The sequence below is a fragment of the Lissotriton vulgaris genome, chromosome 4_1 (genome assembly GCF_964263255.1).
Source record: "Lissotriton vulgaris chromosome 4_1, aLisVul1.2, whole genome shotgun sequence".
NCBI classification, from domain to species: domain Eukaryota; kingdom Metazoa; phylum Chordata; class Amphibia; order Caudata; family Salamandridae; genus Lissotriton; species Lissotriton vulgaris.
Window position 1 is genome coordinate 1,913,378,374 of NC_141691.1, and position 27,072 is coordinate 1,913,405,445.

Consider the following 27,072-nt stretch of genomic DNA (forward strand, 5'->3'; position numbering starts at 1 on the left):
TTGAACCTAAATTACTCAAAATCCACTGGAGCACATATCTTGGGACATAGCAAAGGCACATCGGGCTACCAGTCCCTACAGTTTTGCCAAGATTGGTGGGAATCCATTCAGTCGTTCGGGCTAAAAGTGAGGTCGACCGCCCTAAGGAAATTAACATGGGGAAAACACGTTTTGGGACCCCCCTTTTTACTTGGTCCCCGCTTGACGAATCCCCCCCAAATTTCAGGGAAGGACTGGAGCGCCGCGAGGCAAATTTGAGGAAATGTTCAGACAGATTCCTCAACCGGCGCCAAAGTTATTCGCAATAGAATGTTGAGATTTTCTATTGAAAATAATCCTAACTATAACTACCTACTGGCGACCGCCAGCAGGTAATATATACATATATCTATATATATCTATATATATCTATATATATCTATATATATCTATATATATAGATATATATATATATATTACCTACTGGCGGTCGCCAGTAGGTATATATAGTTAGGATTTTTTCCCTATGGGATTTTTGAAAATTCTATGTCTAATAACTTTGGCGTTTGTGGACGGAATCGGCTGAAAATTTCTGGAAAATGGCACATTTTGTTTCTGAGCAGACCCTGAAAATTTGGTGGGGTTTCGTCAAGGGGGGGCCGAGAAAAAAGGGGGGTCCCAAAACGCATTTTTCCCATTCATTTTTCCATAGGGCGGTTGGACTCACTTTTAGCTCGAACGGCTGAATGGATTTGCACGAAACTTGGCAAAATTGTAGGGACTGTTAGCCCGATGTGCCTTTGCTAGGTCTCAATATATGTGCTCCAGAAGTTTTTGAGAAATTAACGTTCAAAACAAGATATATATCTGTAACAGCGCTCTGGGCAGCGATCCGGTCCGCTTACTTTTCGCGAAACGGAACTTTGCGCGCAGAAAGCTGATTGGCTCTCCGGTGTCTGTCAACATTCTAAACAGTCCGGAGCGGCCGCCATCTTATCTCTCGGTAGGATCGAGAGAGAAGAAGAGGTGAAAAACGAAGGGGGAATTTATTGAAAGGGGGCAAGGTAGACCCCTCATGACCCCCTAGGAATGATGTTGGGGTTATTAAAACGTCCCGTGGGGAAAATAAAAAAAAATGATTTTTCACGGTAGAAGCGCTTCACGGGCCGCGAACTGGGCCGCAAACTGGTAGCGAAACGGGAATTCGCCATTTTGTGCTTCGTTTTAATTGTTTAGAGACAAAAATTATCGCCGCACATCGGCCACAATGCATGAATATCGCTGAAAAGTCAGCGATATTCATGCATTATCCAGCAAATGCTCTTAGCCATGTTATCCACCTTCCCTTGGATAACAGAAAGCTGATTGGCTCTCCGGTGTCTGTCAACATTCTAAACAGTCCGGAGCGGCCGCCATCTTATCTCTCGGTAGGATCGAGAGAGAAGAAGAGGTGAAAAACGAAGGGGGAATTTATTGAAAGGGGGCAAGGTATACCCCTCTTGACCCCCTAGGATTGTTGTTGGGGTTATTAAAGGGTCCTGTGAGGAAAATAAAAAAAAAATGATTTTTCACGGTAGAAGCGCTTCACGGGCCGGGAACTGGGCCGCAAACTGGTAGCGAAACGGGAATTCACCATTTTGTGCTTCGTTTTAATTGTTTAGAGACAAAAATTATCGCCGCACATCGGCCACAATGCATGAATATCGCTGAAAAGTCAGCGATATTCATGCATTATCCAGCAAATGCTCTTAGCCATGTTATCCACCTTCCATTGGATAACATGGCTAAAAACTGCTCTGTGCGTGAGCTTTTTTTTTTTTTTTTGCTGCGTGACGTTTGTTAACGTTCGATTCGATGGAAATCAGGAAGTGTTGACCACCATTTTGTCACTGCGAGTAAATATTTTGTTATAAATCAATCCTTATTGATAAACATTGTCTGCGCCATCTTGCGTTTTTGTCCAATGCCACAATTTTGTCGTGCACGGCAACCATTTTAGATGCCTTGACCAGGGCCACTCTCTGCACGCCGCCGATCCTCAGCATGGCTCCCCACCCTCGCAAGCATCTCCCCCACGCACTGGTCACCCCCGCTGTTTCTCTCATGCATGGGCCATATACTTCCCCCCATCTGCGCTGCTCTTCTCTGAGAATCACACCCTGTGCCCGCCCGACACCTCCCTTTCACCCTATTCACTACAGCACCCTCTGACACTCCTCTTCCTCTGTGTCCGATTGTCCAGGCCAGACCTAGGCTATCACCTAGCCCTGCGGATGTAGTTTATGGCCCCAGCTGTAGAGTATCCAGACATGCCAACCCTCCCGATTCAGGCGTGAGACTACTGATTTCAGTGCTAGTCTCCCGCCTCCCGATTCCTGCAAGCAAAAACCCGGGGGCATATTACCAACAACTAGCGATAATTTTTGTCTCTAACTTGTTTAGAGACAAAAATTATCGCCGCACATCGGCGAATTTTATCGCACATAAACCTTGCTATTAGCAAGGTTTATCGCAAATGCGATAAAAAACGGCCGCAATGCATGAATATCGTTGAAAAGTCAGCGATATTCATGCATTATCCAGCAAATGCTCTTAGCCATGTTATCCACTTCCCATTGGATAACATGGCTAAAACTGCTCAGGGCAGGTGTTAGGTTTTGGAGATATTCGCGCTTAGCGCGAATATCTCCAAAAGTTGGTAATAGGAGATAGCGATGGTTAGGGACTGTTTCCAGTCGCTAAAATCTTGGCACGCCCACTTTGCATGTCATTAGTGATAAATATCACTGATATGCAAAGCGGGGCCCAAGATGGTCGCTATCACCTTTTAGCTGTCACTAACTGGTGTTAGCGACAGCTTGGTAATAGGGAGATCATTTTATCTCTTTTTTTTTTGGCTTTTAAAGCCCAAAAAGCGGAAATAAACCCCCTTGATAATATGCCCCATGATTTCTCGGGGGTTTCAGCTGACAGGGCTTGGTATTGTGTTACGTGCTAATTCTTCCAGGAAACGTCAGAGGGTCGATGCAGGGGTTCTAGAAGGGGTGATAAACCATTTAAGCCTCATGAACAAGCGCATGGTCTTTTAAAGATTTGTGAAGTACTCGGGCGGCGGTGTGTGTGTGTGCCCTCTTTCAGGAGCGGGCGGGGGGGGCACTGCCAGCAACTTGCCAGGCCAGGCAGTGTTCAACACGTGCATCACCCTTTCTCTGCCTGCTATTGCGCTCCATGCTTCGGAAAGGTAAGAAAAAGAACGTGCATTTGAGTTTGAAATGTCCGATCTTGTAGCAGTACACTTGCAAAGCCCACACATGACAATAACCCGATTCAAGGCCCCATTCACCCGATTTTTTAAACATATATAGCACTCCAACAAAGTTAGATTTTAAAACTTTATTAACATTTAACTATAATGAACGGACAAAAACTGTAAAAACATTTAAACATTTTTCACCCCAAAAAGCAACAATGGTCAGAAGCTGTCTTTTGTGCGAATAGTCCCAAGGCAGCACAACGTGCAGAGTTCTGGACGGCACCCAGGTGATGTCGCCTGGGTGCCGCACTGGTTTTGGGATCCTACAATGCTGCTCCGAAAATTGGCGTGGGGCGTCCCAGGTGGGGCGGGGGGAGGGCTCGTCAGTAGCGGTCTGTTGTGCGAATAGTCCCAAGGCAGCAGAACGCGCTGAGATGTTGATGGCACCCAGGTGATGTCCAGTAAACTGCTGCACTGGTTTTGGTATCCTACAATGCTGCTCCGAAAATTTGCGTGCGGCGGCCCGGGGGGGGCGGCGTGAACGGGCCTCCCCAGGTGGCGGCCATCCAGCTGAGTTGCGCCCGCTCTTGCGGCTACAGCGTCTCGCTCACCATGTTTTTGAGTTGCTCCCACTCTTGCAGTGCAGCGATAGGCGCCTGCCACATGACTCTTAAAATGGCGGACGGCGCTTCGGTTTTGGGCTGGTGCACTGAAATGGCCCTGGGACACCTTGGAACTCGGACGCTTGCCTGCTAGGGCTTGGGCTCCATTCTCGAAAAGCGTCCCCTCAGCCGTGAAGATTCTACAAAAGTCTTGGGGCCCCCGACTCCCGCAGGCTTCCGGTGGGGAGCGGCTGCCATGATTGCTCGCGGAATGACCACGACGGAGCCACGAGATGGTGGTGCTCTCATGCTGACGGGCAGTACCCCCTTCTCGTCAAGCAGTTTTCGCCTTTACAGCCACGCTTGGAAGCAGCATTCCGGAGAGGAATAATACGGCGAAACTAACCCCCTGCAGCTGAAAGGAATCCGAAAACGGCGCCGAACAACGTTTGGAGGCGGACCGGAGAGGTCGGCCACGAGCGGAAGCATCGGCGCTGCAACGGACACCCAATTAAGCGGAGAGCAGGTGAGAAGGCAGCGTTTTCGATTCAGGCAGTAGAACAACGTAGCGGCTAGGCAACAGCCGGTTTAAAATATCGTAAATCCCTTTGTTACACCGCAAAGACAGTTGCAATAATGTTCTCGAACTTGGACGAGGAAAGGGAGGCAGCAGCGGCATTATTATACAACAATTTACCGCGCAGTGCGTCTAACAAACAAACGCCTGTAACCGTTACTAATCCGGTTGATCAAGACGTCAAGCAAAGTCTGTGAAGGCTGAACAGTGCTGGTCCTAACAATGTAGCTCCTATATGGGCCCCAAATATCCTCTGGACGTGATGAGCCAGGTATCATGGTGGAATATTCCTCCCTACTTACATTGCAGCATGCCAAACTACGCAGCCATGACGCCCGAGTTGAGGACCTACTAATGTCCCACAGTATGGCCACTTCCCTTTTGACTAGCAGGAAACTCAGCGCAGCAAATTTTCTGACCGCTCGAGGAAAGTTAGCCACATACCCGAGCAATGCGATCTCTAGGACAGGCTCCAGCCGCATGGAACGCATGTCGCCAAGCGTGGCATGAATCGCGGACCAATAGAGGTGTATCCTCGGGCAGGTCCAAGATAGGTGGACAAAATCAGCGAAAGGATCTCCACATTTCTGACAGTGATGGGGTCTACCAGGGTTGATTCTTTGTGAGTGTGCAGGAGTATACTACATTCTATGAAGAAATTTAAAATATAGGAGTTTGTTTCTACTGTTCAAAGAAACCTCCCCTGTCGCCCTGCAGCAGTATTTCCCCTGGTCATCGGTTATGGGATTACCCAGGCCCCCCTCCCATTGGAGAACCGGGTCTTATGGGCCTTGCGGCGCAGGGCACGCCTTAAATCCCCGAGTTCACCTGCCTTGTCGAACAGAGACACAAGACAGTCTGTTGGGCATAGAAAACCAGGTTTATTAGCTGCAGCCAAGCACAGTTGTCCCAGAAGTACGCAAAAGATATATTCTGAGGAGACTGCCACTTCAGTCCGTGGTGCACAATCTTTTATAGCAGACATATGTACAGAGGTTACTCCCTATACATACAAAGCAAGCCAACAGGAAAAGTTGGACAACAAGCTATTGAGTGTCGCAAATACTCCCCTCTCTCAAACCCCGTGTGTTACCCCTCCCAACACATTAATCAGTGCTAGTACCGACAATCCAATTTGCAGGTGGCAGGACGTATTTGTGTGCCTCAAAGGATAGTTGTGTAACAAGAGAATACAAGGAGAGAATAGCGAAGGCCAGTCGGATAAGATAATGTAAGGAAAGAATAGGAGAAGCCAAATATTCAGTCGAGACAGGGATCAATCAACCCAGACATGGATTAACGAACTCGTCCAGATTCTGACATCGGTTTCGTAAACAAGGGCAGAGAGTTACTCTTTAACAGAACAGACACGTAGGAGCTGAGAAAAGCAAAAACACTCAGTTCGCCATGCTGCCTGAGTGAGGGCAACACCAAATGGCAACGAGAATCAAAATGGTGGCTAAATACGGGACAAAGTCAGAAACCGAAGAACCTCAGACCCTCCTTTTGCCATTACTAAGGCAAAACACAAAGGACTCAAGTTAATATGAATCGATGTCAATGGTCATGAGGTCATCGAGCCGTTGCTGCAACATCATTTTAATGTTCTCTGTTTTCTGTGACACAGGCCTTGGGACACACATGGTGGCACAAAGACTGCAGATGGCAGCGCCACACTGCAAACGGAGACAACAAGAGAAAATGATGGCCAAAACCATACCAAGGAAGGTTAGTATCTTCCATCCCCAAGTGGACAGTAGTCGCCAAAACCATCCCATCACAGTCCAATCTCCTGTGTCCTGATGTATAGACTATAGAAATTATATGCAATTTAGAGATGGCCTGGTATACCGTTGGAGCATTATCAGGAATGTAAATGCAGCAACTAGACCCGATCAATTTACAGACTCCTCCATGATCTGCAAGGACAATGTCTAGAACCATCCAGTTCTGCACAGTCATAAGGCGATCCGCCTGAAGTTCAGCTATCAGATTACTCAAAGCTCCAGAAGTTACACTTATGGTAGCCTCAACAACACAAACTAGCTGTCTGATGTCTCTGCTTTGGCCATTGGGCGCCAGAAAGGAGCAACCCATTGATAAAGTCACCTCCTTCTTGTCCTGCTGTGTCCTTAGAATCAATAACCCCTCTGCCATGTCTTTTTCTATGATGACCTGAAGGAGCGGTATATGTTGGAGGAAGAAGAAAAGCCACATAGCAAGTTACTGAAAAGTAGGTGCGAAGCCACTTATAGGCTCTATCATGACAGACAAAATATGTGGTGAAACACACACTATTTAAATGAGGGTCCAAGGGCTACTTTAATGACTCTGTATCGGATACATGCCCCTGACAGAAGAACTAGTTACAACACAAGGTACCCAGGAGTCAAAAGCATATTTCTCTCATAGACAAACCGTTACACGACACAAAGAAAGATTGTGGATTGAAAACAGTTGAACATATAAACCATTTGAACACACATACGTGCAACATACAATCAGGGTGAGAATGTTCCCATCAGTTGTCTCTCTGTACCACCACTATTACATCATTTGGGTTCCCCTTACCCAGGAGTTAGTGTGCATACAGTCACACAAGTTGTGAGAAAGGGACTGTGTGAGTAAGAAGACTGACAATAGTTATTTTGCTAGGTGGTATTAGTATGGTGTTGGAATGATGTTACAACTGAGAAAAAGCAGTGCAAGTGAAATAAGTGAAGTGAATAAAATTAGGTGAAACTGAGTAGAGTAGTTATTTTTAATATTTTCTCTCAGCCCCCTAAGCTTAAAACCATAGTGAGAAGTGAAAAAAGCAGATTTATCATAATATCTGCTCAGCGAGTGGTCAACATGTTTCTGCATATAAGGAATTGATCCTATGCATTCATCAGGACCTAGATGTTGCTACTGGTGTACAATTATGTGAAAATAGATAAAAAGGAATTATATCACCTGTTTGTCAGGTGTAGATTCTCCTCCACAATCTAAAGTAGTCATGCAAACACGGAAAGAAAATGAGAAAAACAAACATATTTGTCAAAGAATACACTCTATAGTAATGATATTCTTGTGTTCATGTTTTTAGCAATTGGATTAACACGATATCACTCACCCAATTTCTGTGGGGATGGCGCCTCACCTCACCTGGCTGCAGCTCAGGTAAATAAGGAGCACCCCTCTGTTTTGCAAAACACACAATTGTGAAAACATTCCACTGATTGTCCCAAGACAAGGTTAAAAAACAGATGTGATGTTCTAGGTATACATCTGTCTCACTACATTCATTGTGACCTCAGTATTATTCATTACAATACAAAACCAAAGATATATCAAAGTTCCTGGTTTCGTAAACGGACTCTATGCGTCTGCCTGTTAGAATACTAGTATACGAGTTATATGATCCCCAGAGCCTCTTATCATTTGTGGCCCAAATGGTGGCAAAAACAACCCATATGTATAGTCCCATTCCTTCAAATAAAGGGGATTACAGATCTATCATTCTTATTTCAGATAATTCCAGCTCCTTGTAATTTCCATATGTTTGCAAGTTGTTTCACGAGGCATATTTAAAGGGGTGATTTGTTAAGAATGCCCCTCTCAGTACAAGAATCAGTATATATGATATCCCAAAGTTATAGACCGGAGGACATCGATACCGCCTGTGCGCAACATGTCTCACACGAGGCGGTAAACTTGAAAGGCAAACTACTCCCCCCGCTTGCCCCAAGGCATTTAACAGCGCCGATATTGGAAAGCCGTGATCGGCTAGATTGAACAACACATGCGACATCCCAACAGCTCGCAAGCAGTTGAAGACCGCGAAAGGCACCGCCAGTATGTGCAGCGGCAATCGTGAAAAGCAAAGCTGCTCCGCACGCTTACGTCTCCGTCGGTATCTCCCAACGTCCCTCTAGGCTATACTGGGGAGGCACCGAACGGAAGGGGAAGCGGCTATTTCTGATCGCGGGCCGGAACACGCAAGGGTAACTGGGATTTGTAGTTACCAATCGCGTGTGAAAAATGTACTCAATATAGCAGACATTAACGTTCCTAAGCACAGTCTCGTGGCTGTTGATACTGTATCGCCACAATTTTCCAAAAAAAGGGGGCTTGTTTTACCTATAGGAAAGCAACACTGCACCAAATAAATTATGAGGAGAGGGGAGTGTTTTTTGTGCAATCAAACCCATAATATTCCGGAGTCAAAAATCAGCAATATTAAATGACTCCGAAGGTGCGAAACGCATTTAAATAATTCTGAAAATTATAGTCCTTGGCAATTTTTATTTTAAATGCGTTACTTAGTCCGTAATATAGTGAACGCTGAAAATACAGAAAAAAAATCCCGTTTAGAAGCCAAATATTGTATACTGGACAAGGAATTTAAGTCTGGGTGTGTGTGGGGACAAAGTTTGTAAGGAAAACCCAAACTTAATGAACAATCCTGACTGTAAGTCTGTATCCAATCATCAATACTTATTATACCAGTTAGTACACGTAGATTATTCAAAGAACATGAGTGTCATGGATGTTGATGGCAAAGTCACATGATAACTGATGGACCTATAGTGGTATTAGTGGTATAAAATCCAGACGTGTTGTACATATTTACAAAGTAGGCCCAACTAGATCGCAATCAGATCCTGTCTTGCCATGGTGACCTCATAGTGACATCCAAGGGATAGGCAAACAGGCAACACATCTAACAGCCCACTTTTTGGAAGTCGGACATGGCCCTAATGATTTTACATGGACGATATTGGAACAGCCCACCATACCGGATGACTGCCCAGATGTAGGCAAATTTCTGTTCAAAATTGAGCAGAAGTGGGTCTACAAGCTGAATAGTGACAAAGACGGTCTTAATGAGCCTATCCCTTGGATGTCACTATGAGGTCACCTTATCTGTAAGGCTAGTAACATAACGAGTCACGTTCCAGCCATCATATGCTTGTTTCTCACCGACGGGAATCTTACTAATCTCACCGATTCTAGCCATGGCCACTATTCCCTTTATCAAAGAACTGTGACTAAAATCTGCTCCACCACCATATGGACTACCAGGAGGATATCGAAGTTGGTTCTGATATACATTAGAAAACATGGACAAATAGGCCCAAGCGGAGCCTTCGTAGGAAAATGGAAGGACTAAATATGGCATCCCTCTTTCTGTGTTATGGGGCATGAGCCCACAGACCCAACAGTCAGTGGTGTTGATTACCAGTTGATGCTGATGCAATAACTGAATAAATGAATTATTGAAGTATTCTGTTCTCCTAATTTGCTCATGTTCTAGGAGTGTATGAAACTGATGTGCGGAGGCAATAGTAGGAAAAGACAAGGAAACAGAAGTTGGAACAGGTGCTTGCTGCATAGTGTGAACAACCCAACTTACACAAGCCAATAAAATACATGAACATATTAAAATACATAAGGTTATGCCACATGGACTAACCAAAAATTCTCTATATTTACTTTTCATTTTTGCATTCTTATCATTGCTTTCCACTTTAATATCCATTCTCTAAAGCGTTGCTCACGGCAATCTTCCTAGATCACTTAGCTGTGATTATTAGCCGTCCTATGACACTGCAAGTCCTGCAGACCTACTGTCACTACTCAGGTCACAGCTTAAGACTCCTACCGTGACCCTATAACTTGATGGATAGTGGGAAAAAACATTGTCTCTCAAAAATCTTAATCAAAAAATGGAAAAAAAAGTTCAATTGTCTTTTGTTGATCTGGATCTTAAGTTGTACCGAGTCTTATTAGGGATCGTTTGTTCTTGAAACAAAGTCTCTGGATTTACTGTGTTCAATTGCAGATGTGATGGTACAGCTTCTTGCAACACGTCGTCGTCTTCTTTCTCAGAGTTCGTTTGATCCAGGCGTGCACTACTGAAAGGTACAAATCGAGGGACCCTTTCGCCTTCACTATCAGTTACACCCTTGCAATCCCACTGATCAAAAGGTAAAGGCAAAGGTACCCTCTTACAGTGCACGCAATGGACCCAGTTCGTCTTCCCGACGACCTTTACTGCTGTACGTGTTGCCAACAAAACTTGCCGAGGCGGCCCCCAATGAGGTTCCAGATTCTTTTTCCGCTGGAAATTCTTCAGGCAGACCCAGTCACCGGATTGGATGGAGTGTCCTGGATCTGCAGAGGCCTCCGGCAAAGTGTTTTGAATCTGTTGATGAAGAACATGCAATTTAGTGGTGAGGTCATGCAAGTAGTCAATCAACATTGGGTATGGGATGTCAGAATACTTTTTAGGTCGAGGGACTCCCCAGACATTGGCTGGGCGCCCGAAAACGATCTCACATGGGCTGAGTCCTAAATAAGAATGTACAGTAGTTCTCGTGGATAACAGTGCCAAAGGCAAAGCGTCAGGCTAAGCAAGACCCGTGCTGGTCTGAATCTTTGCCAATTTAAGCTTGAGAGTGCCATTATAGCACTCTACCAAACCTGCTGACTGGGGGTGGTTTGCCGCATGGAATTTCTGCCTAATACCAAGACCCGTACACTCTTTCTGCATAATTTGGCCAACAAATTCACTACCATTGTCACTCCAGACAATGCGTGGCAAACCAGACCTCGGGAAAAATTCCATCAAAAGGACTTTGGCAGTAGACAAAGCAGTATTGTCCTTTAGGGGGTAGGCCTCTATCCATCTGGAAAAGGCACACACCACCACCAGAACATACTTGAGGTTATTACAATGATCCATATGAATGTAATCAATTTGTAATACCTCAAAAAGTTAAGTAGGGGGAGCAAAATGACCTGCTGGAGTTGGGGTTCCCTTTTCTGGATTATTCATTAAACAAACAATGCAATATTTCACCACATTCTCCGCAGATTTAGGAATTCCTTCATTCTGCCATACTAGAGCCAGAAGTTTGCATATGCCGTTTGCACTGATGTGGGCTGGACCATGCGCCATACTAACTACAGGTAGTACATAAGCGTCTGGTAACAGCCAACGCTGATGTTCTGACAATTCCGTCCAACACCCTGTCGCGTCCAACATTCCTGCACTTTCTTTCCACTTACTCAATTCCTTCCCCAGTAGCTTCTTCTTGAATCGTTCTCATACTTTCTATTGTGTCCACACATTCCTCCCTCTTTGACCCATCTTGCAGGGCCTGCAACATACATGTGACTCGTAGCATCTCTCGATGTTTCTTTCGCTACCTCATCTGCAAAAGCAAGCATTCCTGCGACCCACATCATCAGTGATTCTTTTATGTGCACTACACTTCATTATCGCTATTTGGGTAGGCAAAGCAAGTGATTCGAGAAAGTCAGTCACCAACTGACCATGCTGTATCTTATTCCCATGGGAAGTAAAGAATCCTCTTTCCTTCCACAAATGACTGAAGCTATGAGCCACACCATAGGCGTATTGGCTATCAGTGTAAACATTCACTCTCTTTTCCTTAGCCAACACACACGCTCTCATCAGGGCAATTCGTTCAGCTGTTTGGGCTGCATTCTGTGGAATGCGTGCTGTCTCCACTACCATAAACAAAGTGGTAACAGCATACCTGCAGTCGTCTCACCATTTGGAAGTTTGAAACAAGACCCATCCATCCATAGGATCCAATCCGGGTCCACAAGTGGTGTGTATTTTAAGTCTATTCTGCCTTTTGTTTCCTCCTCCGTTCGGAGAAAACAATCATGCTGTTCTTGAGTGTCTTTCAAACCCGGAATGGGCAACAATGTTGCTGGATTCAAAGTATTACGCCGCTTGATGTGTATATGGCTAGCCAAAAGCGTCAGCTCATATCCAGACAAGCGAGCATTCGTAAGATGTTGTGTTTTCGTTCTGTTCAAAAGAGTATCCACTGCATGTGGTACCATAACAACAAGAGTGTTATCTAGTACCAATCCAGCAGATTGACAAATGGAAATCGCTGCTGCTGCTGTAGCTCTGAGACAACTAGGCAATGCCTTTGCTGCTGGATCCAACGTAGCCGAAAAAAAGGCACAAGGCCGTTGTTTGTCTCCAAATTGTTGTGTTAAAACTGACAACATGCAACCTTCCCTTTCGTAAACGTAAAGTGTGAAAGGTTTACTGTAATCTGGAGTACCTAACACAGGGGCAGAACACAAAGCAGTACGTGAATCAGAAAAACTCTTCTGACATTCATCAGTCCAAGAAAGAGGTTGGGGTGTATCTTTCAGAGTAAGTGCCAGCAGAGGTTTAGGAAACAAAGAAAAATGTGGAATCCACTGTCTACAATAAGAGGTAATACCCAGAAAGGCACGCACCTCCGTTTGTGTGGATGGTACATAAATTTGCACGATTACTTGAATTCTTTCTGGGGTCAATCGTCTTCCCTCCTTCGACAGGAGATAACCTCTTGGCGGCAATATTGCAACTTAGAGGGTGACACCTTGTGATGCAGGTCAGACAAATGACACAACAGTGAAACAGTCACATTCTTACAAACATTCTCTGAGTCAGCAGCAACTAACAAATCGTCCACATACTGAATAAGAGTGGCACCTGGGGGCAAAATGAAAGCATCGAGCTGGGATTTCAAAGCCTGACTATAAATGGAGGGGCTCTCACAATAGCCTTGAGGTGCATGTTTGAATCTGAAACTTCGGCCTCCGATTGAGAAGCCAAAAATATCCCTACTTTCCTCAGCAATAGGAATGCTAAAGAAAGCATTTTTGAGATCACTAACTGAGAACCATGCTGCCGAAGCGGGTATCATAGTAAGCAAGGCAGTGATATCTGGGACAACAGGAAACTGGGGAACAACAATCTTGTTGACCTCCCGAAGATCGATCACAAAGCGATAAAGGTAAAACAGGACTGTTACAAACATTACCTCTCGTCTCCTCGACCACACCCTTCTTAACCAGATCATAGATAATAGCCAGCAAAGCTCGTTGACCATCATTGGAAATTTTATACTGAGGAATGCGTGGTAATTTAACATTAGGCTTGATAGTAACCACGTAAGGCTGAATCCGGAGCAGACCAACATCATTCGGACCTGTAGCCCAAAGCGTAGCAGGAAGAGAATGCAATTCGGGTGGGAGTTGGTCTTTCGATAAATACATAGGAGAAACCAATTTCTCACCTAATGTAAGATGTACACCATAGGGGGAACAATACAACGTTGCATGAAGTCATTTCAACAAGTCCAAACCCAACAAGTTCTCTCCGCAGCCAGTCGTTAAAATAAGCGGAGTTTCCAGATTGTAAGGACCAATCGAAAGAGGCAAAGGACAAGAAACCGGGTTAGTGGGGTGCCAGAAAATCCTACAGAAACGTTAGTTAAGCCAGACAAAGGTGCCCCAGGGAGTTTGGAGTGAATAATAGAACTTCTCATTGCACCAGTATCCAAAAGAAATGGCTCTGCAACACCCAATGCAACAACTTCAACATAAGGCCTTTTCTGATCCACTGGAACTGATACGACTCCCTAACTTTGCCCATGGCTGTCCTAACTAGAATGAAAATCCTGAACCTCACCCTCAACACAATAATCATCATTGTAATATTGCACAAACTGCTGATCAAAATAATTCACAGAATTCTGAGGGGGAAAGGAACGCTGTCCCTGAGGCAACGCACCTCGCCCTGTACCTCTAGGTGCTGATCGAAAACCACCACGGCCTCGCGGCCCTGGGAATCCACCATTAGGCTGCAATAAAACCGGACAGCTATTCTTAAAATGACCTTCCTCTTGATGTTTGATGTTTGTTGGTTTTTGTATAGCACACATACACTCCATGGAGCATCTTGGCGCTGCTGATTTCACTGCAAAGATGAAATATTTGGGGATGGTAGCTGAGCTGTAGATGTCCTTAGATTAGAGTCTTACATTTTGCATCAGATAATCCGTAAATCCATGTTTTTAGAAGTTTTTTATAGATTTTTTCTGATGGTGATGCTCTAAGTTTAGCTGGAAAGGCATTCCAGGCCTTGGCGCCTAGGACTGCTAGGGATTTGCCACCCTTGGTGGTCAGTCGAAACTTGGGTATGGTCATTAGATTAGCAGTGGCTGATCTAAGTTCCCTATTTGGGAGGTATCTGTGAAATTTGGTTGATAGATATTTGGGTCCGCATTTATGAAAGCCTCTGTATGTGATCAGAAGGACTTTGAATAGTATCCGTTTTTGGATGGGGAGCCAGTGCAACGCATTCAGAGCAGCTGATGCGGATGATCTCCTAGGCCATCTTAAGACAAGCCGGGCCGCCGCATTTTGAATCATTTGCAGTTTGTGCAGGGTAGATTTAGCTGCTCCTGCATACAAACTGTTGCAGTAATCGATTCTCGATGTTATGAGAGCGATTGCAACCGTACGGCGGGCGGCCAGTGGGAGGTAGTCAAAAAAATTTCTGAAATTTTCTGAAATTTTCTCTTTACAATAAGCACATTGATTAGGACCAAGCAAAGGTCGCGGAACAAAAAGGTCATGTTTCTGTAACAACCTCTGAGACTGGGGAGGCTGTTGAAACTGGCGCTAGGCAGAACGAGGGGGATAAGCCTTTTGCAAAAGAACCTTTGTTTTTAATTCCTTAGTCTTCTTCTCAATCTTATTTCTCTTCCTTATCCCTATTCTCGTAATACCGAGCAGTAGCCAATATCTGTGCAGACGAAGAAACAGCCCACTAACTCTCTGAATCTTTCAGCTTATGCGATAATTCTGGAGGTAAATTAAAGACATATTTATCCACAAATAATCGCTGTCCACCTTCAGTACTCATATCTTGACCACTGTGATCGATAAACATCTCCTCAAAATGAGTAAAGAAATCGGAAACACTCTCATCTTTCTTCTGCTTACACGCAGCTAACAGTTAGCACGTAAGGCAGGCATCATCGTCTTCATTAAAGCGATGATTCTACCAGGCAATTGCGCAATCAAATCATCTGGCTTAGCAACACCCACTTGTGCTGTATCTGCGGCAGTTATAGTGGCCCAATTACCACCTAAAGCTTGGCCGTGGTCCTCCCTGAATCCGAGCCCACCATTCTTGTGGAACTACATTCCTCATCAGCATATCAATATCGGCCAAATTCATAATGCGCGCAACAACAGTCTGGGACAGCTCCTTATAATATCCAGCAGGATTTTTACGAGGGTCCGGTAGAGACTGTTTGAGCGCCAAAACTTCAGATCGTTTCCAGGGGACATGTACCCATATACGCTGGAAATGAGCAGGGATAGCCGGAACAGCACCTGCTTGCGGAACCGCTTCCCTCTATACTGGAGGAACTTTTCTCATAGAATAATGTTTCATTTTCTGCCGAACTGCAGGATCAGGTTCAAGAATAGTCTGAGAAGAAGTGTCTTACAGCGTCCTCAACTTCAGGACCCAGAATAAGCCCTTTATCAAACTTATCCTGCACGTCCAACAGACGCTGAGGAGTTAAATCCAACTCCATACTCTCCCATCCTTTGACAAGAATATCCACATGATATTAAAAACATATCTCTGCGTGGGCGCATTCCACTGGAGAAAGGTACTCATAATATCGGGTACACTATACTGTAGACCACTCATGAGCCGTTTGTGAGCAAGAGAGTCCAACGCAACTCGTTCGTCAGAATCTGGGATTTGACTACGGGTTGCCTTCTCGAAAAAGCAGGAGTTCTATTAAAAGACCCAAAGAGGGGGGAGAAAAGACCAGAAACAGTATCAACCAACCGTTTGCGAGTTGGGGAAGAATCAGACAGTAAAACTGGAGACAATGTATTAAGCAAAGAAAGAGAAGGACTTGTCGCGACAAGAGGAACCAAAGACTGAGGCACATAAGTTAGTGGCAAAGGAGGCGGGGTGACAATGTAGGAAGAGGCAATTGCGGAAGAGCCGGACCAGCTGGCTGAGCAACAGGTTGCTGGACAGGTGGCAACAATATGGGTGCATTAGCTCCTGGTACATAAGGCGGAGGCACTCTCAACAAATGGGACATTAAGGGATCTTTGTCAAGATCCTTACTCTGTGGAGAAGTAGGCAACACAGGGTAGCATCTATCTATTCCCATACGATGTTGTCTGTCTGAGACCTCAATCACTCAATCAGTCTCATTGTCCTTCAACTGCTGGGCAGCCTGTATGATCGTCATATCCTTCGCTTTTCTATCTCTTTTTGCCTGCTTAATTTCTCTCTGCTTGGCTTTTTTACGCAAAAGGCGGAAAGAGTCAAACATTGCCGGCCAGGCTTTTCTTTTGAACAAAATTGCATCCAAATTGTCTAATATATCAGGCTCAAAGCTACCATTTTGTGGCCACTGTAAAACATCATCTTTCTTCGTGTATCGGATCCATGCCTCATTAAAGGCAATGGGGCCAACACCATCTTTAGAATAGAGCTCATAAGTGGGAGTTCCAACCGGAGGAATCGGACATGAGTCCTTGAGCCGGGAATCCCTATTACAACCAAAACAACAAAACTTCCTAAATTTGCTAAAACCAGGCATCTTAAATTCACTGGTCCATTTACCAACTTCAAGGGGTTAAAACAAAGAACACAGCACAAACGTACTCACCCCTTGGCTTCGGTCGAATAACAAAATTCAAAAATAAAACAAAGAGTGGGCGCTTCCCACGAATACTTAACTAAATGGTCTTCTCATGCCAACAGAGATCTGTCTAACGTATCGCGATACCAGTCATCACCAAAGGGTCCAAGCAGGGCAGCAGTCAGGGCAGCAGTCGTCAGCAGCCGTCGAAAAGAAGCAGCCGTGCTGAAAAAGGGGTTGCTTGACGTGGCTCGCGAATCCTCCGGAATTTTCTTGCGAGGCTTCTCACGACCCTCGGGCTGAACCCGAGAACCGGGCCTTATGGGCCTGGCGGCGCAGGGCATGCCTTAAACCCCCGAGTTCACCTGCCTTGTCGAACAGAGACACGAGAAACTCTGTTGGGCGTAGAAAACCAGGTTTATTAGCTGCAGCCAAGCGCAGTTGTCCCAGAAGTACACACAAGGTATATTCTGAGGAGACTGCCACTTCAGTCCGTGGCGCACAATCTTTTATAGCAGACATATTTACAGAGTTTTCTCCCTATACATACAAAGCAAGCCAATAGGAAAAGTTGGAAAACAAGCTATCGAGTGTCCCAAATACGCCCCTCTCTGAAACCCGGTGTGTTACCCCTCCCAACAAATTAATCAGTGCTAGTACCGACAATCCAATTTGCAGGTGGCAGGGCGTATTTGTGTGCCTCAAAGAATAGTTGTGTAACAAGAGAATACAAGGAGAGAATAGCGAAGGCCAGTTGGATAAAATAATGTAAGGAAAGAAAAGGAGAAGCCAAATAGTCAGTCGAACCAGGGATCAATCAACCCAGACATGGATTAACAAACTCGGCCAGACCCTGATATCGGTTTCGTAAACAAGGGCAGGGAGTTACTCTTCAACAGAAGAGACACGTAGCAGCTGAGAAAAGCAAAAACACTCCGTTCGCAGTGCTGCCTGAGTGAGGGCAACACAAAATGGCGACGAGACACAAAATGGCGGCTAAATACAGGACGAAGTCAGAAACCGAAGAACCTCACCATGCCGCTCATACCCTGACGTCCGAAAAGGGGATGTATTCACTGCACTGCCTATATAATTTGGAGACGAAGTGCGCGCCATTAGTGTATTGAATCAGCAATATCAATGGTGGAGTAGGTTCGGGGGCATTTGGGTTGGAAGAAAACGAAGCTCAAAGCTTGGAGTGCAAGCAAATCAAAATGAACGTATCCATGAATGTGCGTTCAGAAAAACGGGTATCCTCTAACACTGAAAAAACATGGCCTTCAGGAAATAGGTCGCCAACAAGGCATAAGTGGAATTTTACTAGAGTGCATCGAATCAGAGTCTCCCTTGTGATGGGGAACAGTGAGGGATTGAGCAGGGGTAGTGCCGGAAAATACAAGCGTTCAAGGCCCACCAGTCTATGCAATCTATCCCATGCCGAGCATGCAGTCAATACTGTTTGAATGGCCTGGGGATCCTGGGGAAATAACGTAGGTAGGAGTTCGGAGAGAAGGCGAGGCAGTACAAAATATGCTTCAGGTTTCAAATAAGGGATACAGGCATCTGGATGAAACCATGCGTGGGCATAGCAGCACTGCGCGATCATATAATGCAATAGAAGTCTGGGACTGCAAAGCCCCCTCTAGCATATGGCAGTATCGCCCCAAACCAGGCGTCGTAACAGTGAGCACAGCTGACAAAAGAAAGTTTTGGTAAGCGGGATGGGGATGTTATTTAACAGATATAAAAAGCACGGAAGGACCACCATTTTAATAATTGCAACTCTCCCAGCCATGGATAACGGCAGGCGCAGCCACTTTGCGATCTGTGACTCAAGAGCACTAATTGCACTACCATAGTTTAGTCGGATCATAGTGAGAGTATCAAGATGGATATGGACACCAAGGTATTTAACCGAATCATGGCACCATTCAAGTGGGAACGTGCAGCTCCAAGCAGTGGTGCTGGCAGTAAGCGGAAAAATGACTAATTTATGCCAATTATTATGAAGCCTATAAAATGTACCAAAGGGGAATATTTCGAATATGAGTGGTTCAAGGTTAAGCTGAGGTGACTTAACATATAAAATAGTGTCCTCAGCATAGAGCGAGACCAACAGAGGGCCCGTGCAAAACTGAATGCCACCGTGTAAATGTTTTTCTTGAAAGGGGCGCACCAGTGGGTCCATAGCCAAAATGAAAAGCAGAGGGGACAGGGGGCAGCGCCCTGACGTGTGCTCCGGGTCAAAGAAAAAGGGACAGAAATGGTGCTGTTCAGCCATAAACTAGCAGTAGGCAGAGTGTAGAGTAAGGCCACCGTGGATACAAAGCATTCGGGCATACCCATACGCCTCATGATGGATACGACGTAAGGCAACGGAGTCAAATGCCTTCTCCGCATCCAGGAGAACAGCAACTGCAGGTGTGTCGGGGTCAATCCGATGCAAAACAGTAAAGAGGGTCCTCAAGTTTAGGGAAGAGGAGCGATATGGCACAAATCCTGATTGTACTAGGGAAATGATGGATTCCATCAACACGGACAGGCGTATCGCAATAACCTTAGCAAGAATTTTATAATCAAGGTTCAACAAGGACAACAGCCTATAAGAACTACATAATTTGGGATCTTTGCCAGGTTTAGGCAAGAGGATAATGACCTCTTCCCTGAATGTTGGAGGAAGCCGGCCCACTTCCAATGCCTCCGCATAAACCTCGATCAAGCTTTATAAAAATCTGCAGAGAAGCAGTCTAGGCCGGGAGCAAACGAGCCTGGTAAAGCCTCTATAGCCTCCAGAACGCTATCTTGGGTAATGGGGACTGCCAGAAAATCCAGCATACATTTCTCTAAATAGACCAGTGCTATCTCAGCAAGATATTCACCTTGCTCACGCATATCTCCTGTGATTCTGGAAGTATATAGCTCTTTATAATACTTGAGAAAGGAATCGCCTATATCCGGGGTCGAATGTAACAAGGTGTCATTAGGGCCGATGTGCTCTGCGATGTAAGAGGAGTCCCTGGGGGGCTGAAGAGTCTGAGCCAATAACTTTCCAGGCCTCCCGCCCTCCCCATACCGCTGCGCCATGATCTGTCTCTGCAAAAATTGTAATTTGCGTTCAGATGTGTCACGAAATTCAATCATCAAGTCTAGTCGCCTAGCCTGGAGCATATCAGAGGTGGTAGTAAGTACCTCCTGGTCTAGAGCGGCGATATCTGTTTCAATGTGATTTAACGTTGAGCGCAATTCACGGAGCACTCCAGCATGTTTGGCAATGCAAATGCCTCTGATGTAGGCCTTGAAACCCTCCCAGATCATCGCCCAGGTTTCCACAAAGCCAGTGTTGAGTTCAAAATATTCTTCAATGGATTCACAGACTCCCTCAAGAAAAACTGGGTCTACTAATGCCTTCCCAGGGAAACACCACTGTCATTCAAAGCCACCCGGCCGGGAATATGTAATGTAAGAACAACTGAGGAGAGGTCTGTAAGCGTACGAGGAAGGGTGAGAAGATCATCCACCCAGCCCGAGAGTCCCGGGGAGACCTACCAATAATCAATCCTAGTCCAAGTATTGTGGAACCCCGAGTAATATGTAAAGGCAGGAAGACCATGGTGTAGTTGTCTCTCAATGTCTATCAGGGAGAAGTGAGTGCATATGTCACGTAGGGCTTGCCGGGAGCGTGTTTTGATGACAGAGGAAGTGGAGGTGCTATCCCTAGATAGGTCCAGTAGAAAATTGAAGTCGCCCCCATTATCAATAATCCAGGCTCAAGTGAAAGAAGCTGAACATGTAGGTCATGGAAAAAGGAGGGGGAGTCTGTGTGTAGAAAAAGGTAGGGCTAGGACCTTTCTCAAGATTTGCCCGGCGCTAACCGCCCTTGTACCATTCAAATTACCAAGCAATGAGGCAGGCGCCGGAGACCAGAAGGCAGGAAACAGAAGTTTATTCCGACGGAGCAGAACACATCAGATCAGACAACAAGGTATCGTCTCGAGGTGCTCTAACAGCCTCTCGGAGGCCTGGCCTCTTATACACTGGTTTATGGCATGTGACCTTCCTTTATTACAATAAGAACTTTGTAAAGCAAGAAAAAGACATCCCCGTAATCCTCGTGTTAATCCCACCCCCATATACCTTCACAATAGAGGTCCTCAACCTGCTGATAAGAGGAGGGGGTCATCACGCAGCTGAGTGTTCCGTCGAGTCTTAGGATGTGTGCGCCTGATGATATCACAGGGGTTGGGGAGGCCTGGATCAATAGAGGGTCCTTTGAAGGAGAGCGACCTCGTGCAATAAGGGGCAGTAAATGATATCTCCCGGCTTATGCAGTGGCCTCGGACCTGTGTGGACAGTCGGACACGGGGTGAGGGGCCATCAATGGAGTGGTATTCATGCCGCGTGAACAATCCAGCGCAGAGGGGAGGTTTATCAACAGAGGGGCATTCATGGGAGGAGAGGAGGTGTTGGTCAGGCGCTGGCGTGACTCCCAAGGACAGGGTCATGCAGAAGGATCATGCTCATAAGGAGGAGGGAGGGGGAGCCAGGGTGCGCGGAGGATGCTTGCTGGGTCAGAGGGGCGCGCTGGCGATCGATCGTGGACAGGGAGACCATGATATCTAAAATGGCTGCCGTGCACGTAGTACATAGGTGACCTAGAATGGCTGCCGTGCACGTAGTACATAGGTGACAAGCTGGCGCAGATAATGTTCAGATCGCAAATTAAAATTCCACAGTCCTCCCTTTTAACATGTCTCGCCAACTTGTCAGTTCGGATTTATCCCCATAAGGCCACGTATTTCTACTTCATAGAGGGGGCTCATGTGCTCATTTCGGAAGTCCAAAGTCTTTGGGCACATACAGTTAGAAACAAGGCCGAACAAAGGTGGCAGACATTGGATACCTAGGCAACACCCACATAATATCACAACAGGTACCAGCACGAAGGAAAACAACTTCCAACCCCAATTTTTCAAAGTGTCCCAAAACCAGCTCCCAAGCGACCATCCTTCCTGTTCTTGGTGAACCTCCGAGGAAAGATGAGTGAAGGTGGTTCTGGCCGGATTGTGGAGCACCTGTACTTCGACTCGTTCTTTGGCTGGAATGTCTTTGATGAAGGTGGCGCCTGCGAGCGCAGGACACAGGGCAGCTGGGGTCTTTCCTGTTTTGTTCAGCAAGAACCCAGAGTAGAAGTGTGACACTGTCCGGCTGGAGGTGGCGTTGTCCCTGTGGCTCTCTTGCATGAGGATCAACCAGGCGAGGCAAGAGCCGTGGACTGAGAAGGGTGAAGGGATGAAGGGGATGGAGTGTCCAGTGGCATGCGGGAGCAACCCGCAGATCCAACAGTTCGTAGCGTTTGCAGCAAGGTTGTGTTGGTGCAACAGTTGCACGAAGGAATTGTTCCAGAATTCCCTGCGCCTTTCTCGGAGCTGGGGCGACAGAGAGATTAGGTGATGCTCTTTCAGGGGTGTTGGCTGTGCAGTAGGTAGCAATGCCTCATGAGCCGGTGTGCTTTCCTCCAGAATCCAGAAGGAGGTCATAAGGAGGAGGCAGAAGAGGAAGACAATGAAGAGTGCAATTGTCTTTGATTTGTGCAGGTTGTCAGTCTTTGGATTTCTATACTGGGTATTTCCCGTTGCTTCCATCATCTTCTTATCTGGCACTTCCATCATCTTCTTATTTGGCGCTTCCATCACCTTCAAGGGGTTCGGTAGTGGGCAGAACCACAGACTTCGTTTAGCTTCTCTCCCGGCGACCCTTGATTGTGTGTAGGTCACCGTTCTGAGATTTAACTTAGTCCGTGGCCTACTTAGCCGAAGCTCCCTCCTTTCGACGCAGGAAATACCCTTCTCTGGATGGCACAGTGGGATCAGAGAATTTTGCAAGTTCGAGTGCCTCAGTATCGGGATAACAGTCCAGTATCGGTCGATCTTTGCTCAGGAGCTCTTCTTGGGTGCTGACGTTTTCTGTCGTGGCCAGGTTTGCAGAGACCTTCCGGCAATGATGCGCGTGCAGCCAGTGCTTCTTCCCCTCCACTCGGAGTGCCGTTCGGGTGGTGATCAGCACTTGCCAGGGGCCCGTCCACCGAGGTTCCAGACTCTTGGTTCGCTGGAAATTTCGTATCAATACGAAATCTCCCGGTTGGATGTCGTGGCCGGGGCCCCTGGAAGCATCGGGGATGGCCTGCTGCACCTGTTGATGAATGACAGACAACGTTTTAGTTAACTTGCACAAATAATCAGACATTAGGACGTCCGGGACGTCATGAATGGAGGTCGGTTTGGGAGCAGTCCAGAGATTCATTGGTCGCCCAAACACGACCTCGTAGGGGGTCAGATGGTGCTTGGTGGGAGTGGAGCGCATCGATAACAAGGCCAGTGGGAGGGCATCCGTCCAGTTAAGTCCAGTGGTGGCCACTATTTTTGCCAGTTTCAGCTTCAGTGTGGCATTATGGCGTTCCACTAGACCAGCGGATTGGGGGTGGAAGACCGCATGGAATCGTTGCTTCACCCCCAACCCCTTTAGGATTAGTTGGATAACCTCAGCTATGAAGTGGGGGCCATTGTCGCTCCATAAAATTCGGCAAAGGCCATAGCGAGGGAAGAATTCCTTCAGTAGTACTTTGGCAGTAGTCATGGCAGTGTTGTCACGGGTTGGATAGGCTTCTACCCATTTGCTGAAGGCACATACGATGACTAGTACATACTTCAGGTTTTGGCATCTCTCTAGTTGGATGTAATCCATCTGAAGGACCTCAAAGGGGTGATTGGGGGTCCCAAACCCTCCCCGGGGCACTACAGTTCCTTTCCCGGGGTTGTGTTGCAGACAGATAAGGCACTGCTGAACTAGGCGTCTGGCTGAGTCAGGGATTTTGTCGTTGTGCCAGACTTTGGAAATGAGTTCGATCATGGGTGCAGATCCTATGTGTGCGGGGGAGTGAGCCATTGTCAGTATGGGAATCAGATATGAGTCGGGCAGCAACCATTTGCTTGCGTCCTTTGTTCGCCAACAGCCCTCCTCATCCTTCAAACCCACCCTTGCCCACTTAGTCAGCTCGTGAGGGGTGCTGGCCGACTGTATGTCTCTGATCATTATCCTTGTGTCACTCCATGTTTCTGCTTGTGACCTGGTCATGTACATGCGTGTCACTGTCCTATTCTCGGCCGTGGTTCGTGCAGTGATGTCGGCCAATGCATTCCCTTGTCCGACCAAGTCTGTCACCCTTTTGTGTGCCTGACATTTTATCACCGCTAATCGTTTGGGGAGGAGAACTGCTTCAATCAGAGCGGAGACTAGATCTCCGTGGAGGATCGGGGTGCCGTGGGATGTCAGGAATCCCCTCTCCCTCCACAGGAGCCCAAAATGGTGGACCACTCCGAAGGCATACTGGCTGTCCGTATATACGTTCGTGGTGGTCCCTGCGGCTATGATGCATGCTCGGGTGAGGGCTATCAGCTCCGCTGCCTGGGCAGATCGTTGTGTGATGCAGGCTGTCTCAACTACTGTTCGGGCTGTCGTTACTGCATAGGCAGCTGAAGTGGTGCCATCTGGGAGTTTGATGCACGAGCCGTCTACCCATAGCTCTCCATCGGGGTCAGTAAAAGCAGTGTCTCGGAGGTCAACCCTACTCCTAGTTTGTTCGTCCGTGAGGGTCACACAGTCGTGGATGGGAGGAATGTCGGGGTCATTTTCAGGCAGGGGTAACAATGTGGCAGGGTTCAAAGTCGTGCATCTCTTTAGTGTGATGTGGGGTGCAAGCAGAGTCAATTCGTACCCTGTCAGTCGTGCGCTAGTCAGGTGCTGGGTTTTGGTCTGGTTCAAGAGGGTGTCGACTGCATGGGGTACTAGCACTGTGAGAGAGTTGGAAAGTACAATTCCCTCGCTCTGACGGATAGAGACAGCAGCGGCGGCTACTGCTCGAAGGCAGGCAGGCAAAGCTCCGGCTACAGGGTCAAGAGTGGCGGAGAAGTAGGCACAAGGGCGCTGCTTAGGACCAATCGATTGAGTTAGGACAGACAATGCGCATCCCTCCCTTTCGTGGGTGAAGGGGGAGAAGGGTTTGGAGTAATCCGGCGTTCCGAGGACGGGCGCTGAGCAAAGTGCATCCCGTAATTCCTTAAAGGAGGCTTGACACTCAGTGGTCCAAGGAAGCGGGGAGGGGACATCTTTGGTCAACAGGGCAAGTAATGGTTTCACAATGAGACTGTAATTAGGCAACCACTGTCTGCAAAAAGAGGTTAGGCCAACCAAGGAGCGGACCTGTTTTTGTGTTTTCGGGATGGGGGTATCTAGGATGGTTTGGATTCGGTCGGGTGTAAGTTTCCTCCCTTCTTTGGACAGAAGATGGCCTAGGTAAGTCACCTGTGGCTGACAGAACTGTAACTTCTTTTTGGAGACTTTATGGCCATTCTCTGCAAGAAAGTGTAGGAGTTGGACGGTGGCTGTCGTTGCAAGCGGGGTGGTGTCAGCCGCCAAAAGGATATCATCGACATATTGGATCAACACCACTCCCTCTGGTAGCTGGAAGGCATCAGCTGCCTTTTGAGGGCCTGGCTGTAAATGCTGGGACTTTCAGTGTACCCCTGGGGAGCTCTACAAAATCGGTACGAACGGGATTTTAAAGTGAAGCCGAAGAGATAACGGCTGTCTGGATGGATGGGGATAGAGAAAAACGCGTTCTTAAGGTCGATAACAGTGAAGGTGGTGGCAGTGGACGGGATGAGGGTCAGAATGGTGGTGATATCAGAGACCACAGGATATTGGGGTACAACCACTTTGTTAATCTCTCGCAAGTCGATGATGAAGCGGTACGCTTTCTCATCTCCTTCACCTTGCTTCTTAACAATAGGTAGGATTGGGCTGTTGCAGACGTTGCTAACCACCTCTTCAACCACTCCTGCGTCTACCAGAGACTGAATGATCGCTACCAGTGCCTTCTCACCCTCTGGCGATATCCGATATTGCGGGAGTTTCGGGAGCGTAGCGTCCTGTCGTACAGTTATGTGAATAGGATCAATCATCATTCGCCCCACATCAGAGTCATTTTTGGCCCACAGGTACGGAGGTAGGGTGTCAAGCAGGGACAGGTCAGCGTCAGTTACGGAGCACATGTGTCGTGGGGGAGGGGATCTGGGCATGTCTGGGTTGTCGTACAGGATGACTCGTATTCCATCTGGGGAACACCTAATGGTAGCTCGAAAATGTTTCAGTAAGTCAATACCCATAATGGCGTCAGGGGAGTTGGAGGAGAGTAGAAATGTCGCGTCAGTAGTGTTGTTTTCTAGGTCAAAGGTAATAGGTACGGACAGGGGGTTAGTGGAGGGCGTCCCATCGAAACCTATCGACGTTATGTGTGAGCCAGACAAGGGTGCCCTTGGAATCAGTCGTTTTGATAACACACTACGTGTCGCCCCAGTGTCTACCAAGAATGGAGACTCTGTACCCAAGACCTTAGCGGTGACATAAGGACCTTGCTGGTCAACACAGAGCTCGACTGGATCCCTCCCTTGCCCCTGGCAGTCCTATGCAAAGTCGGGGGCATGTTCACCTTCGGATAGCTGATATTGGTTCTGTCGGGGACGGTCAAACGTGTTCAGTCTCCCTGATCTGTCATTGCTGGTGTCGTTGGTGTGCCCTCGTCCCTGCACTCTATTCCTCGGGCCACCTGCCACGTCCCTGGAATCCCTATTTCTATTCATTTCTAGCAGAACCGGACACTGGAATTTCCAATGGCCGAGTCCTTTGCAGAAGGCGCATTGGTCATTGCTAACGTCTCTACGTCCAGTGTGGGGTGCTGGGGTGTGATCTTTAGGAGGTAGATCTCTGGGGGTGGTTGATTGGTAGTTCCCCCTTTGGTGTTCCCGTCCTAGCGCTATACCTTGTATCTGGGCTATCATTACCCTTTCCTTTAAATCTTTCTTCTTTTTCTCGGACGCCCTATCATTCTCATTCTTTTGGTGCTCGTAATACTGAGCCATTTGAAGGATGGCTGCGGGTTTGGAGGCCCCCCAACTACTCTCACTAGTCTGCAGTTTTTTGGAGACTTCTTGTGTTAGTCCCTTTACATAATTTTGCACAAACAGGTGCTGTCCGGTTGCGGTGGTCATGTCTTGGCCACTGTAGTCGGAGAACACTGTCTCAAATCGGGAGAAGTATTCTGACACATCTTCC